The following is a 12,609-nucleotide window of genomic DNA, read 5'->3' as shown; positions in this document are numbered from 1 at the left end:
TCGATGGATGTGTTTTAGCTTTTGTACCATGCAGATAGATAGACTGTGTAAAACATGGTGTTAACATTATTCTTTAATTGTGCATATTTAAAACCTTAACACTTACTCTGAGACTAATTCATATTTTAGATTAGATGGCTACGTTTTCACAGTAGGTGTTTTAACTCATGAGTGACTAACATTAGCTTGTTGTCTCTCAAAACAAAAAGCCCCAATATTGTAATTTTGTCAATTTGGATGATAATATTATGGAATTTTGTCCCTTCAACCAATATTGAATGCATGACACCTCTGGTTTTAAAAATCATTAATTACACTGTCAGTTGGCAGTTTAATGCTAGTTCTACCAGTCACAGTTAGTTAGTTCTGCTAGTCGCGGAATGAAATCTGTTGGAAGAGTAAAATAATAATTGATTAAAATAAACAAGGGTCGGGGTGGGGGGTGTTCTGTAGTCTATCCCAGGAGACTTGGGGGATGAGCCAGGGAAAACCTTGGACAGGCTGGCAATACATCTCAGGGCATCTTTTTTGGAAATCACTTGCAAATTTCTTTGTTTTTGTTTAGTGATTTATTTTCTACATTCTATAACAATACTGCAGATTTAAAAACTACTTAGAAAGTAATCCACTAGTGTACATACATATACACACAGTCACTTCCTCACACTACGGGCTATTGGGGAATGTCAGTTAGCCTAATCTGCATGTCTTTGGACTGAGGAAGGGAACCGAAGCACCTGGAGGAAACCCACTGAGCACAAGGAGAACATGGAAACTCCATGCACACAGACCCTGAGGCGGGAATTAAACTCGGACCCTGGAGGTACAAGGTGACAGTGCTAGCCAATAACTCACCGTACCACCAATTAAATAAACTATCGATAATAAATCTGGTTTTTGGATCTGTTGCATAAAAGCAATAACTGCTATTTACAATATATGTATGTATTAAAGCGTTGAACCTCAAATTGTTTGGAAATGATTTTATGACCCTTTTCAGATTGATGTGCAAAAATAATTGTTAATTATGTCTTTCCCTTAAAACACACTTGAATGCTCCAGACCAGCAAACTGTCAAAACGTCTGCTTTTATTGCGATCTGCACACCTGCTGCTGATTAATATATCAACTGCTGATGATTAGTATGTAAGGGGGTACTTAGTCTTGTCCGCATGTTTTGTTTTTTTTTACTCTTTTTCCTTTTTGGCCTTATTTATTTATTTATTTATTTTTTAAATAAAGTTGCAAAGTGAAGGAAAAAGTTGCATGTAGGTTGTATTTGCCTCATACTAAAACCCACTATGATCAGATGATTTCTATTAGGTTTATACACTAAAACACAGAACTAAAAAGGGTGGTACTAACTTTTGAACATGACTGTACAGCAGTTGCATTTGTCGGTTCTGTCTCAAGCAGAAACTGTCACTAAGGACAATAGACCAGCATAATGATTTGCTTTTACAGTATCAGTAGCTCTATCACATGCTCATTTTGTTCTTACTGACCCTTCCTTCTAATGGAAAAAGTGGACCCAAATGATGACAGGAAAATGTTTCCCACAGCAGAATATCCCCAGTTGTTCCTTTACATTACTTACATGAATCACATTATGCTATTTATAGTCAGTGGAAAAGTCTTAGTCACCCTTCATTTTTTCTATTTTTATTTTTTGCATTACTTGTTTATTTTGTGCTTTCTACACTAATACTGTAAGTCAGTAAAAAAAAGAGGAAATGCTACTTTTTTTTCTTTTGTTTCGGGCCACTTTTCTTATAACATCACTGGAGCTCCCTGAGACTTTGTGCACAGACAATAAAAAGCAGGTTCTCCAGAAAACCTGAAATCATACACTTAACAAACCAAAAAAAATTAATAATAATAATAATAAAAAAAGATATAGAAAGGAAAATATCAAATCAAATGTATCTGCATTTATTGAAGGCTACAGGAAACTAATTGTATAAGTTTATTCACTTTTCTAAGTAAAGTTCTCTTTCTATTGGCAGATAGTTGTACTAATTTTAAGCAATTATTTCTTGAAAGAAGCAAAATTATAAAAAACAAGAAACTTTAAATACATTGGATTAGATTTAAGTAAAGCATTTTCACTTGCATTTTTATTCATTTATTATTCTCAATATACCAATCCACACAATACCTAAAATAATATACTGTACAGTATGTACTTAAAACAGTTAATATTTTATAAAAGTTTATTAGTTAATTTAATTGTTTCATGTTTATTATACTAACCATATAATACTGAGAATAATCAGTATAATATTTCCTTTTGAATGCATCTTCACTTCATAGATCTCCTTGATGTTATCTTTCACATGTTTAAAACATTTGCATTGTAATCTATGAGCTATGATATATATATATATATATATATATATATATATATATATATATATATATATATATATATATATATGTCAACTGTAATTTCTTTCTACTATTATGCTTTTCTACTTTTTACCTATTCTAAGAACAGCCTTTTTGCATGTCATGTTAAAACATTGCCTATCGCTTTCTATCACACAGAATAACAAGTAGTGTTTACTGTGATTCTCTTCAGCTGCATTTGCACAGTCATACTTTGAAGACTATTCCATATCAATCCACACTAAAAATAACCAGACAACACAATAGCAGTAAACCATTTGGATGACACTGAAGTTAAAATTGCATGCGTTAGCAGCACATTCACTCTGTATCTGGCACCATCTGCCATTTAAATTGCATATCCAGACAAATAATTTTATGACTCGATTTTGTAACGGCAGTTTATAATGGCCTGCTATAATTTACAAAAGGCAACAGTACAACGACTGCAGACGTCCTGTTGGCAGAAATTAACATGGCAGATCTACAAAATGCAATAAGAACATAAACATTGGGAAGGTATCGCGTTTTACATGAGTTAACAGAGTTAATTCTGCAACTTTAACGCTTTAATCAAGTGGCATTCAAGTCAAAACGGGACTTATGATTGAAATTTACCCTCAGTGGCAGTAAACCTTTTCAATGATGAAAACATTTAAAAGAATGCTGTATGTCCCTTAATGACAATCCTAAGTGAGGATAACTTGTAGCCAACTTGCAGTAGAGACACATCTGTCTGTGGGAACTGTACACACAATCATTCACGAATACCACTTCCATATTAAAGTAATTTGGCTGGGAGTTATTGTCACATCCCCTGTACAGTCCTGACCTCACTACAATCCATTTTCACATGTTTGGGCCATTAAAGAAGTTCCTGGAAGGCCAGTGTTTCAGATGTGAAGCAGGAAGTCGAATAATGGCTCTGGCGTACTGAGAAAACTTTCTACCTTGATGGTATCCAAGCACTAGTGGAATGCTGGGATAATGCATTGCATAGTGCATTAGTGTACCTAATGTAGCTAATATGTTTTTATTATCATAATTGTGCTCCATTATTTTGCAATCGATAAAAATAAATAAACGCTCTCACAAGCAGTTGACTTAGTGCCATTGCAATTTAAAACAGATGATGGCAGCTCTACCAGTATCTGAGTGTTCCTATCAAAATCTGAGTGTGACTGCTACTTCAACACTTATCTAAAAACCACCAATTGGAGGTAAGCATAGGCTTAGACACTAAACTCACGAAGATGAATATGCTAAAGACTACTACTATATTTAAACTTTCTAAAACATACAGTGGAAATTCTACTTAGAGAGAAATTGGCTGTTGCAGGATTTTACTTAAAAACTTTAAAGATCTATAAGTATACTAGATTTAACACTGTAATAAAGCTGTGATCTACAGTTTTTTTTTTTCACACCCACCAAACAATCTAGTACGCTCCAGACAGCCAAATGCAACCATTAAATGCAAAGCCAAATGCAACCATTAAATGCAAAGCCAAATGCAACCATTAAGCCAAATATTGTGTAGGTTCCCCATGTGCCACATGGGCAACTCTGGCCCCTCAGGGCGTGGCTTCACATGGCCTCTGGGATGTGACGTGATTGCTGGCACCGGGACGTTGGCAGCGGGTGCTGTTGGTTGCCGGGTGGCACCTTTATGGAACAGACTTGTTTTCCTGGCCTATCCCATGGGTGCGTGATCAGATGTGGATCTGAGGAGTTTTGAGGCCAGGGCAACAGTTTTTGGGCACATAGGGCTTTTTTCGGGCCCCATGTGTGGGGTGTAGTGGCACACAGAGTGTCCTGGTGCCTTTCTATCTTGGCAAGCACTGATGTACCTTGGGCAAGTTGTGCTGCATTGGATTTTCTGTGGGAATGAATCGGACAGTCATTTTACTGATAATAACTGAAATATAATTGATAATCATTGTAATTGTTATGGTTATGTTGCATTAACATATCACTATCGCGTATAGTTGTTGTTATGTTTCAAGCAGTTAGGGCTTGTCAGTGCTCATGAGCGTAAATTCAGTGTTGGAGTCTGGTGGAAAAAGTTCTCTGAGGGATTGTTCAGACTAGTGACTAGTGAGCGTAGCTGATAAAATCAAAGTGAGCAAATCAAGCAAAGCGAGTATAAAAATGTACAACATATTTGTTTAATTAAAAAAAAATTCCACCAAAAATTGTACACTGATTATTTTGCCTACTTCAAACAATTATCAACATTTTTTTTTATTCTTTCTTAGAGACAATTGCCACCTCCAAGTCTAAAGATGTCCATAATGTCCGCATGTTGTTGTTGTGAATCTCCTTGACTAGCACATTTGTCTGTGATAACAAGTGAGGATTCTTCTCTCCATACATTCCCCTAGTGTAAAGAAGTACTTGTTTGTGGCATTTCTTCGCCACATCACTAATTAACCTGCAACTATTGTGTCTGTATGTGTGTGTGCTGCATGTTATAAACAGATATGTTTAACCTGACCTCCCATAGCTAATTCCACAATGGCAAATCCTTTTATCTTTCCTTCCAGTCTCTCATCCTTCCGTCCCCACGTTACCTTTATTTTTCCCTTGATGCATCCTTACTCACATTCTGTCTCCCTGGATGTGGCAGTCGTAACCTAGTTGCTATAGCAACAATACAAGCATCCTATAGGTCGCAGCCTCCTTCCTCTTATTTGTTAGTGAGATAGACACATACATAATAGAGAGAAACGTAGAGAGAGAGAGAGAGAGAGTTCTCTAAACCTGTAGTATATTCTCTCACACTACCCTTTTCGAGAAGGTGTTAGTGACTTGAAAGAAAGGTGCTTGAGGATTCCTAAGCATCGAAAAACCAAAGCAGTTTGAGTAAGATAAATCACAAGTGATCCTCAAATGGGCCATTAGGTGTGCTACGGGTTTGGATTTGTTTTCCTCTCTGTGGCAACAACAAGTGTGTGAGCACGTGTGTGTGTGTGTGTGTGTGTGTGTGTGTGTGTGTGTGTGCGCGCATGTTGTAGAAGGAACCAGCTGGCACAGGGCAAGCCTCACAGATTTGGCTTGTGTGTATGTGTGTGTCATGAGGAAGACGAGCGAATGCCTCAGATTAGCACTTCAAAGGCACAACAGCCCAGTGTGGAGATTAAAGCTCAGCATTCAAAGCCCCTCAGGTGGCCAACAACACATGAACCCTACACAACTCGGTATATGCATGTGTGTTTCGAGGGGGTATGTTGTCGTATCTCGCGGGGATTTAACATCCATATACGAAAGATATCTCTCAGTTTTGACCTTGCGAAAACATTTGGCTGGTCCTGATGTTTGTTTGTTTATTTATTAATTTATTTAAACGCAGATGAAAGGGCTGATCCTTTTCATTTTTGGTAATTAGCTGAATTAACAATAAAGTCATCTGAAGGTCCTTACAGAGACAGTAAGACAAACTTTCATCATTATCTTTCCTGCAAGCTTTACCTCTAAAATGTGACTTACCCTGTTATTAATATAAAATATAAATCAATATAAATGACTCTGACCAGTCCTCTTCAATCACAAGATAAGAAGGATGTTCCTAAAACATCAGTCCTCCCTAGTTGTCGCTCTCACAGGCACATAGTTACAGAAGTTTGTGAAATTTATGTGATGTGGTTAATTAATGTATTTAGGCTACTGTTATGTTTTTCTGATATTGTGTGAACTTTCCCTTTCTGTCCGTAAAACAACCCACTTATTGCGGTTCCTCATTCCTTTTATGGTAATGCTTCATATAGCTGTGTCGGGATGGGATGTTCATGTAAATGGCTCTCTGGAACCCTTTTGGAACCCTAACCATAACCAGCTAATATGCTTTGTATTGTCTGTCTCCTGGTATCTATATGACATACAGTAAATGTTAATAACTTTTGTTTTCTTAATGTGCAGGACATACAGTACAGTATGTGACCTGGTCAAAAGGCTTCATATTAGATATTCTCTCTTTTAACTGATAATAAGTAGAGTCAAATCGGGTGTGCATGTGTGTTCGTCCCAGGGCCAGCCAGTAAGCGTATCGAGGCACACATCAAGCAATAATTCCTATATTTAATCTTTAACTTAACAGGTACAAGGGTTAATATAAGTTCAGATCGAGATTAATGGAAAATCTTAACAGCTTTCAGGACTTATTTCATGAAAGTGAAAATGTGTGCATTTCTGCTCATCATACACTTCTTTCAGGAAATGCATGAAGGAACAGTTGGATCAAAGAATGCATTTTATCGCTATCTGTAGATGGTTGCCTAATATGGTATACTGTAGCATGAGGGCTGTCTTCTTGTGGATCGTAGTCCAGACGGTATGTCAGAAAAGTATTTCAACAGATTAAACCAAGCAATCAAAATTAACCAATTGCAAAAGCATATGGAGCAAAACTCATCACAGTTCAGTTTCTAAAGTTAAGTTCAGCCTTTATTTATCACATATACATTACTGCACAGTGAAGATCTTTATTCTTTTCATATCCCAGCTATGTTAGTTGGCTGGGGTCAGAGCGAAGGGTCAGCCATTATGGAGCATTAACAGGGTTAAGAGCCCAACAGCGGCAACCTGGCGGAGCTGGAGCTCGAACTGTCAACCTTCCAATCAGTAACTCAGAGTCTTAACACACTGAGTCATCACCAGCCCATGCATCTTGTTTCAGCTAATAAAATGTATTTCCTTGTATTATTTCTCTGGTGGCTAGTAGCTTTAAAATAATACACATAATATTTTTTCACTTGCATTGCTAATGCACATCTTTCCTCTGTTCACGGCTGATGGGCTGTTTGTGATGGCTACTTAGATTTGGTCATGGTGAATTAATAGTCTTTCTCTGATTAAATGCATGAGTATGAGGCATAAGAGACTGCAAGTGGGTAAATAGTGTTTTTTCTATTAGTTTTTTTTCATTATTGTTTGTGTTATCAGGAACTCCAGCAAAAGACTGAAAAGTTAATGCAAAATAAAAAAATATATATTTCATAGTACCAGATGGCATTCCACAGTGGCGATACAGATCTTCTTTTTTTAAATAATAATAAACAAAAAAAGACACGACAGAGTTCTGTTACGGCCAAATCCTACACAACAGTCATGCAGTCTTTAAGTCCGGAGATAATTCTGACATCTGAATACAGATTTGAGTATTACCCTCCCACCATTTTCATATAACTCAACTCTGAATACTGCCCTGCCTATCTGCCTATGTGGGGGAGAAGTGGGACATGGGATGTGCCAAGCAGATATCACGACAGTTCCAGAAGAGTGACTCAGTCTGTGTACTTCATCATAACATCATGCACTTATATTTATTAGAAAGACGGTGAGACACAGAGAGCCCTGCTTTTAATGATTATTTGAGAAGTTCATGGCCAACAGAAGAAAAGCATGTGGCTACTCAGCAAAGTTCAAGGTGCTAATTGTTCATTTTCAATTTGCTCTTTTGGACGCTTTCCAGGATGGCAGCCCGAAGCCGGATAGAACACAGAGCGCCGTCGTCAGGGTGATGCCATGCTCATAGGCCCACTTCACAGAGCCATGCACCTGAGAGAATATTTTATCCGTCACGCAGCTCGAGCATTCCCAGCAATCGATCCATAAACCACAGGTGATGAGAGTGAGGCTGGGCTAAAAAAAGAGAAAAAGATAGAATGTGAGATGTGGTTGGGGGGGGGATGATGTGGAAAGAAAAAATAGAGAGCTTCTGTATCAGTGATGCTCACTTTCAAACACCATTTCCTATTTATAGCTAGAGAGTGAAAGTCAGGGGTGGGAGGAAGGAGGAGGCCAAGTCCATGGATTGTGGATTGGAGAGACAAAGAGGACAAAAGAGAAATTAGGAGCAAAAACAAAGAGAAAACAAGCCTGGAAAGCAAAACGTAAATTGAGCTTCCCATAAGCTTCACCTCATGGGACATTTAGTGTTGGTGCATTTGTACAGATGTGATGAACAGACAGGCCTGAGGCATTTATGTTACACTGTGTCTGCTGAAATGGGTGGGCATCTCTACATAAATATATCAGCACAAATGAGAATATTAAATAATAAACTCTATGACAGTATGTATATCGCAACATGATAAATAGCTGGTAAACTCAGTGAATAGAATAGAATAGAATTGAAAATATATTTTATTGTCATTGAAACATGTGGCAAGTCCAACAAAATCAGGTGCTTTGCACATATTAATTACACAAGATAGTCATGCATATTGCACAAAAAATTATGCATATTGTGCAAAAGTTACATATATTGCACTTTTACCCACATACATTACAAATATTGCCCTGTGAATTGAATGATGCATATTGCACAATATTTACACATATTGCAAAAAATTATTTATACCAAAAATGTCAGTGAACATTTAATGCTTGTACTGCTCTAGGGTAAAAACTGTTCTTCAATCTATTTGTTTTGGTTTTGATTGGTTTATATCGTCTGCCTGACGGTATCAGTTCAAACAGAGTAACCTAGTTTTACATAGAACATTTCTGAAGAAATATGAATGTTCTAAGAAAGGTAAAATTATGCCATTAGAAATGTAAAAAGTGAACAAAATGTCTTAACGTAAATAGACATTGTAAATTCCGGATTTTTAGGGCCTCACCTATTATCCAGAGATCGCGAGTTCGATTCCCGGGTGATGCTGTAACCTCTCGCAGCCGGAGGTCTAGAGAGCGGTGATTGGCTGAGCTCTCTCAGAGTGGAGGGATGAGAGGTACTTCGTGCTTCCACTTTAATCACGGCTCTACAGCCATTTAGGGGCGTCTGTGAGCTTGCACAAGCGGAAGAAGCGGATTGTGCTGTCCTCCGAGTGTGTTACTCTGCCACCAATGGTGCGTGAGCGAGCATTTCGAAATGATGCGGTCGGCTGGTCGTCACATGGTTGGAGGAAGCACGTGATAGAGTGGTGGTAGTAGCCTTAATGTGAGAGCCCCCTAGTGACAGGGAGGAATTGGAAACTAGGTAATTAGGGAGAAAATTAGGGAAGATACCTTGGGGCATAAGGCGGGGTGCACCATGGACAGGGTGCCAATCCCGTCCCGAACACACACTCGCGCACACACACACGCACACTATGGGCAATTTGGGCATGCCAGTTAGCCTCATCTGCATGTGGAAGGAAACCCACCAGGCTTGGGGAGAACTTGCAAACTCCATGCACACAGACCCTGAGGCATCAAACCCAGACCCTAGAGGTGCAATTCGACAAAGCTAACAACTAATCCATAATGCCGCCACAAATACTCACCAAGCAACAAAATTAATATTACAGTCCTGGTAACATGTTGTTCCTAAAACATTAAATCTGCTTAATTTCCTGGGTCTGAATGTTTACAATCACTTTTATATCAAAGCGTTTCACACATAAAATCTAAAAACAGTTTTAGCATATCCATGTAAAAGCCTAGCGATTATATTACTAATGTTCTGATAGCAATCATCTTTTATAGATGGACAATGCGTGTTGCTTTGTATTTTCCTCTTTTATTTGAGTTTAGTTTGACCGCTTTAGTGACACTGAATTATGCAACAGCGTCTTATGACGCATACGTAAAGCAAAAAAACCTGGGAGGAATCTCTCTGCTGCTATATTTCTATATTCCATCAGCCTATGTCTCCCACTCTTTGTCTTTCTGTATCTCCCTCTTTTATGCTCACCCATGGCTCTGCATCACTCTAGCATCAGTGGCATTGGTTGCTATAGTAACCTAGCTGAGTACTCGCTTCATAGCTTCATTGAGCAATGACACAGGCCTGTGAGCAAACTCATTACACCACATATTACGCACACAACACACGCACAGAAAAAAAAACAGGACAAAAATAATTTATTTACTAATAAATTCTTCATGTGACTAACCAGCACTTTTGTTTTATGATAATGACGTCAATTCTCTGATTCACTCTGATTGGTACAGGATAGATACACTGATCTACAATATTGCACAATACTGCCCTCTTCTGGTGAATAGCTGTCATTATCACTTCTCACATTTTTCATTGCCCAGTAGCATTATGCCACCTTCACGTGCTTGGTGTGTATCATAATAAATGTGCAATAAAAAAAAAATAAAAATGATGTGGGGGGGGGGGGGGGGGGGGGGGTGGAAGAAAAACTGAGTCATGGGACATTTTTAGAATGTTCCTGCACTGTGAGTCATCTTCACAACCTGTAAAAGTAAGTCACATTTCGTGCTCTGTCATGTGTGCAATGTCAGCATTGGCAGAAATCTACATCATATGTCTGCTTATTACACCCAAACTCCAGGGTTTGGTGTGTGTGGTGGGGGGGGGGGGGGGGGGTGTTCTGTCTGGCAGCCAATCAGAAATAAGTAAGAACATAAGTAAGAACATTTATCTAAACAATCCAATAATAAGAAATGTCATTATGGTAAACTAAAATGCATATCATAAAATACCATAGTACTTCAGACATAATCATGGTAGGCACTATAGAGTACCAGGGTAAATACTATGGCACTTCAGTGGGTACAGAGATTGTACTAAAGTAATGTACCAATGTCCTTAAGTGACTACCAAGGTAATTACTGTGGTAGAACTATGGAGTGTACCACAATCCTTTAGTGAACACCATGATACTTATACACAATAGTACATACTATTGACAATACCATATTAGATACCCGCTAAACATTGGTAGCCACTGTGGTACCAATGATACTTACCAAAGTGTTGTGTAGTAACTTTGGAAGATACCAGAACAGGTAAAATTGCACTGCAGAGATCACTCACTCACTCACTCATTCACTCACTCACCTTCTATACCGCTTTATCCTGTATTCAAGGTCGCGAGGACCTGGAGTCTATCCCAGGAGACTTAGGGCAAAAAGTCAGGGTACACCCTGGACAGGGTGCCAATCTATCGCAGGGCACACACACACTCACACACCCATTAATGCGGAGATTACTATATACAATAAACATTACCATTATGGTACATAAACATGGTACATGTTCTATACTACCATACTATACAGTAGTATATTTATGTACCATACAAGACCCATATACCATAGTGTGGTGCATGTACATGTACTACATCTTTAAATAAGTAGCATGGTACTGTCAAAAATACAATGGTACTACGTATATACCATAGTCCCTATACTATGGTAAAAATTTCTCATGTAAACCTGGAGTGAATGGAAGTGTATGATGAGAGCGCAGAATATAGAATTATTAAAAATAGCTTTTATGAAAAGAGAAAAGAGTTCTCATTAGGTGGGAAGCTATCAAATAACAAACATTCATACAACAGAATTATTTCCACCTTAAAAGCATCTGTTTGTGTACTTGACCTCAAAATGTTTTTTAAAAAATACCAGCAGAGTCATCTGGACACTTGTTACAGATCATAAACCCTCTTATTATTACATGCGTAAACATCAAACTCTTGATGTTTTGGATTCGCAAAGATGAAATCTTTCAGTCAAGATTTTGGCATCATTACAGTACAGAGCTGTACAGAGAGTGTCCAGAATTTGGGTTAATAACATTTAAGTTTGAAACTGTAACTACATCTCTCATGCAATCTTTTAGGATTTCAATGGAAGACTGGTGGAATGATAAATGTCTACCCAGTTGCTGTACAGTCTTGTATCTTTAACCCTTGTTTAGCATGATGGATCGGGATAAAATCAATATAGATAAGAGAGGTTTTGTCTGTACATTGGTCAGAACTCACTCTTTCAATTATACCTTTACGTTTCATGCATTGGCAGGTCCGAAACCAGTCATAGAATTTTTTTCTGTCTGTATGTCTGTCTGCATCACGCAAAACTGGCTAAACAGAATTAAATAAAACTTTGCCAGTACTAAGGTATTTGCCGGAAGTTAAACCTGCGCCTTTAATGAAATCAAAATGTTGAGCAATGGTCTAACCTAGAACTTACTGGGTCAAGCGTAAAGCAGAACAGGCAGACATGTACATGTGCTTCAACCTGAAATAATATCACCGATTACATTTAAGCTTATTTTTAGCTTTATTTTTGATTAAATGAAATTCATTCTGCATTGAAACGCAAAAGCTGCAGAAATTTGCTTCTTATGTGGGAAGGTGTAGACTCCTATAGAGCAGACAGGCAACATAATAATTCTAATATTGTAAAACAAACAGAAGGCCAAATCACTGCACATGATTGACTATTGATTGTATGTTTTCTCCAGACCGTGTAAGGAAT

Source organism: Clarias gariepinus, chromosome 3, assembly GCF_024256425.1.
Source record: "Clarias gariepinus isolate MV-2021 ecotype Netherlands chromosome 3, CGAR_prim_01v2, whole genome shotgun sequence".
Classification (NCBI taxonomy): Eukaryota; Metazoa; Chordata; class Actinopteri; order Siluriformes; family Clariidae; genus Clarias; species Clarias gariepinus.
Note: the sequence above shows the minus strand (reverse complement) of the source record.